Source organism: Marmota flaviventris, chromosome 19, assembly GCF_047511675.1.
Source record: "Marmota flaviventris isolate mMarFla1 chromosome 19, mMarFla1.hap1, whole genome shotgun sequence".
In the NCBI taxonomy this organism is placed as follows: Eukaryota; Metazoa; Chordata; class Mammalia; order Rodentia; family Sciuridae; genus Marmota; species Marmota flaviventris.
In genome coordinates, this window is record NC_092516.1 from 20386166 (window position 1) to 20393023 (window position 6858).

The window sequence follows — 6858 nt, forward strand, 5'->3', positions numbered from 1 at the left end:
AGGCAAGGGGCCAGGTTTCAGGTGTTGAGTCTAGCTTCTTCTTTGCAGGTCAGCAGGTTTGCTGACATCTTGGAAGACCACACCCATCTCATGTGCTGTGTGATGATCAAAGGCAGATCGAGTGAAAGGGACACCTACGTGCACAGCCCAGACACAGCAGCATCCTCAGTCTAGTCTCAAATTGCTCACAGCTCACACACACACACAGCTCGTGGCTGGCTCACTAGATCCCCACATTCCCATCACTCAAAGCTAGGGGGCGCTCAGCCCCTATGTGGCGGCTCCTGACAGAGAATGTTAATGCCCTGAGAGGTCAAGTGAGTTGTCCAAGGTCACACTGAGAGCTTGAATTCTAAATCAAACATGATTCCATGGCTACCTGAACTGTCAGGAGCTTTGTTGTTTCAGAGCTAGACTCCCGACAATTTTTGTCAATTGTTTTTTTAGACTCTTAACAATTTTTTGAACTGACATAACTTGGTCTTATAAATAGGATAGATGGCAATGATGCCAGCTCACTAAAGAAAATCTAAGAACTTCTTCATTTAGGAGCATAACTGGGCTGTGGATCTGGAGCCAAACATCACATGGGTGCTTTTGTTTTGTTGTTGTTTTCGGTACCAGGGATTGAACTCTGGGGTGCTTAGCCACTAAGCCGCTTTCCCAACCCTTTTTATATTTTTTTTAGAGATAGGGTCTTGCTAAGTTGCTGAGGCTGGCCTTTAACTCCCGATCCTCTGCCTCATCCTCCAGAAGTCACTGGAATTACAGGCATGCACCCCAGGCCCAGCTCCCGTGGGTGTTTCTAATGCATGAATTTTGTTAATGCTCAGATTTTGATGGGGGTTCTACTGGCCCTAGAGAAAGAAGCATACCCTGAAGGAACTTTAATCCACCTGGTGTACCCAGTTCACATGGGAATACACATTTGTCTCAGTGGATTGCTTCTCTTCTCATTCTGTAACATTATAACCAGGAAGCAGACAGATGATTGTTAGTCATAATTGGCCTTCCAATGGCAATTTGAAACTCAAGATAGTCTGAAACTGAGACCAACTCTTAGGTGGGCAGAAAAAGCAACTATTACTAACCTCACTTTACAAATGAGAAAACCAAGCCTCTGAAGGGCCGGTGGTGGCTCAGCTAGTGACAGCATTAAGTCCTGAAATAGGTCCTGTCATTCACAGGCCACAGAAGACCCTCCCGGATGCATTACTCCACTGTGGAAGGGGAACGCAGTGAGGAGGAGGTAGAAGACAGAGTAAGAAAGGGAGGGGTGGCATTGAGACTCCCCTCTGAGACAAAATGCTAAGTATGGTGGACCCCTGCTCACTATCTGCAGGGCTGAAGCTAGCCTTGAACTTGCAATCCTCCTGCCTTGGCCTCCTGAGGCTTCGGGTCTGGCTGATCCAATATATTTCCTTTCTAAAATGAATATCTTGAGACACAATGAAATTAATAGGCAATGGAACTGTTGTTTGTTTTTAGGTTCTGGGAATTGATTCAATGGTGTTCTATCACCGAGCTACACACCTAGCCATTTTTATTTTTATTTTGTATTTTTAATATTTATTTTTTGGGCTGGGGATGTGGCTCAAGCGGTAGCGTGCTTGCCTGGCATGCATGTGGCCCGGGTTCAATCCTCAGCACCACATACAAACAAAGATGTTGTGTCCGCTGAAAACTAAAAAATAAATATTAAAAAATTAAAAAAATATATTTTTATTTTTTTTTAGTTTTAGGTGGACACAATATTTTATTTCTATGTGATGCTAAGGATGAAACCCAGAGCCTCATGCATGCTAGGCGAGCACTCTACCACTGAGACACAACCCCGCCCCCCCTTTTTATTTTTTGAGATGAGATTTTGGTAAGCTGCTGAGGCTGGCCTCCAATGTACAATCCTCCTGCCTTAGCCTCCCAAGTCACTGAGATTACAAGTGTACACCACCACGCCCTGGAGAAATGTAACTTTCTGGCATACACTATTTTATTTTTTGATACTGGGCATGTTGAACTCAGGGGCACTTTACCACTGAGCTACACCCCTTTTATTTTGAATTTTGAGACAGGGTCTTACTGATTAGTCTTCTACCAGCATCTACAGGTGGTCCTTGACTTATGATGGGGTTTGTCCTAACCCCATTGTAAATTGAAAATATTGTAAGTTGAAACGCATTTAATGTATATAAACCAAACATCAGTAACAGAGCCTGGACTTCCTTAAATATGCCAAGAACATTTAAATTAGACTACAGTTTAGCAAAATCATCTAATGTGGATTGAGTCAGGGGCACTCTACTCCTGAGCCACATCCCCATCCTTTTTTATTTTTGATTTTGAGACAGGGTCTTGCTAAGTGGTTGAGGCTGGCCTTGAACTTACAACCCTCCTGCCTCGGCCTCCTGAGTTTCTGGGATTTCAGGCGTGTGCCACTGTACCCAGCTCACATAATTTATTGAATACTGCACTGGTAGTGAAAAGCAGAATGATTTCATGGGTAAGCTTTACTGTGGTAAAGCTAAAAAATTCTAAGTTAAGGCATGATAAGTCAGGGAGCAGCTGTATTAGTCTTGTCTGTTCTTGAGCTTCATGTAAATATACTGAGATATGTGCTCTTTTATGTGAGACTTCTTTTGCTAACCATAATGCTCTTCAAATGTGTAACTATGTCACAATATATTTGTTGATTTGATCTTCAGTTTGGGCTCTTATAAATAAAGCTGTTATCAACACTTTTCTACAAGTATTTTGTATCTTGGGTACGACAGTTGAGTCATAGAGTAAGTGTATATTCAGTAAATGCTGCTATAATCTAAGCATATTTACTAAAGAGAAAAAAGAAGCTGGATGTGGTGGTGCATATATTTTTTTGGGGGGGGGTGTACTGGGGATTGAATTCAGGGGCACTTCACCTCATCCCCAGCCCTATTTTGTATTTTATTTAGAGACAGGATTTCATTAAATTGATTAGTGCTTTACTTTCGCTGAGGCTGGCTTTGAACTCATGATCCTTCTGCCTCAGCCTCCAGAGCCACTTAGACATGTACCACCACGCCTGGCTTGAAATGACAGTTTTGACAGTTGAGACTTATGAAAAAACAACTGTAACATGAAAAATGTTGATCTTTTTTCTTTATATTTGGCATTTAAAAATAAGTATTTTATGTCTCAAAATAAAAATAATTTACAAGATGTGGGGATGCAGCCTGTGGTAGGGCACTTGCCTAGCTTGGGTGAGGCCTTGGGTACAATCCCCAGTTCCACACACACACACAATTATGTGTCATATAGTTAGCATTTGTATACACACTTATGATCAAAAGTGAATGAGGGGCTGGGGATACAGCTCGGTTGGTAGAGTGCTTGCCTCACATGCACAAGGCCCTGGGTTCAATCCCCAGCAACACACACACACACACACACACACAAAGGGCATTAATGCCACCATGAAGTCCCCACCTTCCTAAACTAATCTGACCCTAGTTAACCCCCAAGGCCCCACCTCCTAATACCATCACATTAGGGATTCAACATATGAATTGGTGGTGGGGAGGCAGAAACATTTAGCTCATAGCAACAGGACAGTCGTAGCCCTGAAAAATTCAGCGTTCATTAAAACCAAGAGAAATACTGTTTACAAAATGAAGTTAGACTCTTGGCATATATTATTAGATGTCTTAGGGAAGACATGGAAAAGCCACTCAAACAGAACAATCCCTGTGCATAGCAGGATGCCATGGCTCTTACCCTCTAAGGACACTGTCCCTATTCACAGTGCGATTCAGAAGCCCCATGAATTTCCAATGTGTCCCTAGGAGGCAGTATCACCCCATGGAGAACAACTGCTCCAGACCTGTTCAATACAGTAAATAACCACTGTGACCTGTTCAATTTAACCTAACAAATTAATAAAATTAAAAGGTCAGTTTCTCAGCCATATTTCTCTTAGCCACATTTCAGGGGCTTAAAAACTATGTGTATCTGGGTACAGTGTCACACCCCTGTAATCTCAGTGGCTCAGGAAGCTGAGGCGGAAGTATCAAGCTCAAGGCCAACCTCAGCAATTTAGCAAGGTCCTAAGCAAATTAGTGAGACCCCGTCTCAAAATAAAAAATAAAAAGGGTTGGGGGATGTAGTTCAGTGGTAAAGCACCCCTGGATTCAATCACCAGTACCAGCTCCCCCCCAAAACAAACAAACAAACAAACAAAAATTTTAAAAAACCACAGCAGTAACTACTTATCTACAAAGACAGACCCAGGTCTAGATGGCTTCATTGGTCAATTTCACAAACACGTAAAGAAAAATCAACACTAATTCTTCATAAAACAAAACAAAACAAAACAACTGAAGGCTGAACTTAACCACTGAACTACATCCCCAGCCCTTTTTATATTTTATTTAGAGACAGTCTCACTGAGTTGCTTAGGGCCTTGCTAAATTGCTGAGGCTGGCTTAGAACTCACGCTCCTCCTGACTCAGCCTCCCAAGCTGCTGTGCCACAATGCCCAGCTCAATTCTTCACAAATTCTAACAAAGAATAGAGGAGGAAGCACTTGCCAAACTCATTCTTGAGGCCAGTGTTATCAAGATACCAAAACCAGAAGAAAACAATGCAAGAAGACAACAGACCAGACACAAAAATCATGGGTAAAATTCTAGAACACTCAGCCTGGCATAGAGGCACACACCTATAATCCTAGACTTAAGAGGCTGAGGCAGGAGGATCACAATTCAAGGCCAGCCTCAGCAATTTAGGACCTAAGAAATTTAGTAAGACCCTGTCTCAAAATAAAAGATACAATGGGGCTGGGGTTGTGGCTCAGTGGTAGAGTGCTCGCCTAGCATGCATGAGGCACTGGGTTCGATCCTCAGCACCACATAAATATAAAATAAAGATACTGTGTCAACCTAAAAATAAAAAATAAAAATACAATAAAATAAAAAGACTAAGAATGTAGCTCAGTGGGTTCAATCCTCTAGTACTTAAAAAAAAATAACTAATGCAAATACCATATCAATAGAATAAAATACAAAAACCACATGATTAGCTTAATAGATGCCAAAAAAAGCATTTGGAAATATTCAACACCCCTTCATGACAAATTAGGAATGAACAGATTTTTTTTTAACTTGATAAATGGGCATTCATTGGTCTGAATGATTGTGCCCCAACCCCAAATTTGATGTTAAAACCTTATCTCCAATGCAATAGTATTAAGAGGTGGCGCTTTTAGGAGCTGATTTGTTCATGAGGATGGAGCCCTCAAGAATGAGATTAGTGCCCTAATAAGAAATCCAAGGAAGCGGGGCATGGTGGTGTATGCCTGTGATCCCAGCGGCTCAGGAGGCTGAGGCAGGAGGATCACTTGTTCAAAGCCAGACTCAGCAATTTATTGAGGCCCTAAGCAACTTACTAAGACCCTGTCTCTAAATAAAATACAAAGACAGGCTGAGGATGTGGCTCAGTGGTAAAGTGCCCCTGAGTTCAATTCCTAGTACCAAAGAAAGAAAGAAATCCAAGGGAGTTAATCTGCCCCTCCTACCACATGAGGACAAATAGAAGGTGCCACCCATGAGGGAAGAGCTGTCATCAGACACCAAATCTGCTAACCCCTTGGTCTTGGCCTTCACAGCTTCCAGAACTGTGAGCAATAACTTTGTTGTTTATAAATTACCTGGTTTTAGGTATTTTGTTATAGCATCCCAAACAACTAAGATAAGCATCTACAGAAATCTCAAAGCTAACATTGTACTTAATGATAAAAGACTGAAAGCATTTTCCCCAAGATCAGAGCTAAGACAGGATACCCACTTTCTTTCTTCTTTTTCTTTTTAGTACTAGGGATCGAACCCAGGGGCGCTCTACCATTTAGCTACCTCCCCAGCTCTTATTATTAATTTTCATTTTTTGATAGTGGGGATTCAAACAAAACAAAATATAATCTTCCTTCAGTGCACATGATGTTAGGAGAGCACTCTGCTACTAAACTACACTCCAGCCCTGAAGGGCCAATTTCAAAATGGGCAGGCATCTGGATCAACATTTCTCGAGGGAGATACACGGATGACCAATGAGTATGCAAAGAGAAAAAGTTCAACATCATTAATCATCAGGGAAATGCAAATCAAAACCACAGTGAGATCCCACACTCATTAGAATGGCTATAATAAAACAAAAACCAAACCAATCGACCACACACACCCACAAAAATGGGAAACAGTAAGTATTGGTGAGGATGTGGAGAAAGTAGAACCCTCGTGCCACACAGAGGAATATAAACCGGTGCAGCCATTTTGTTTTATTTCGTACCAGGGATTGAACCCAGGGGTGCTTTTCCACTGAGCCACATCCCCAGCCCTTTTTATTTCTTATTTGGAGACAGGGTCTCATTAAGTTCCTGAGGCTGGCTTTGAACTTGCAATCCTCCTGCCTCAGCCTCCCCAGCTGCTGGGACTACAGGTGTGCCTCATTGAGCCTGGCTCAGTACAGCCATTTTGGAGAAGAGCCTGGCAGTTTTTTTAAGGATTAAACAAGAGTTACTTTAAGACCCAGCAATTATATTCCTAGGTGTTTTCTCTTATGTTTGTAGCAATCGCATTCATACCAAAAATTGAAACTCAAGTGTCCATCCACTAACAAATAGAGAAACAAAATGCTAAGTGTTCATGGACTGGGATACTATTCTGCCACAAAAAGGAAAAAAGTACTACAACGAGGAAAGAAGTACTGCTATATACTCCAAGATTGGACAACACTGTGCAAGACAGGTATGATGGTGCACTCCTGTAATCCCAGAGACTCTGGAGGCTGAGGCAGGAGGATCCTGAGTTCAAAGGCAGCCCCAGCAACTCA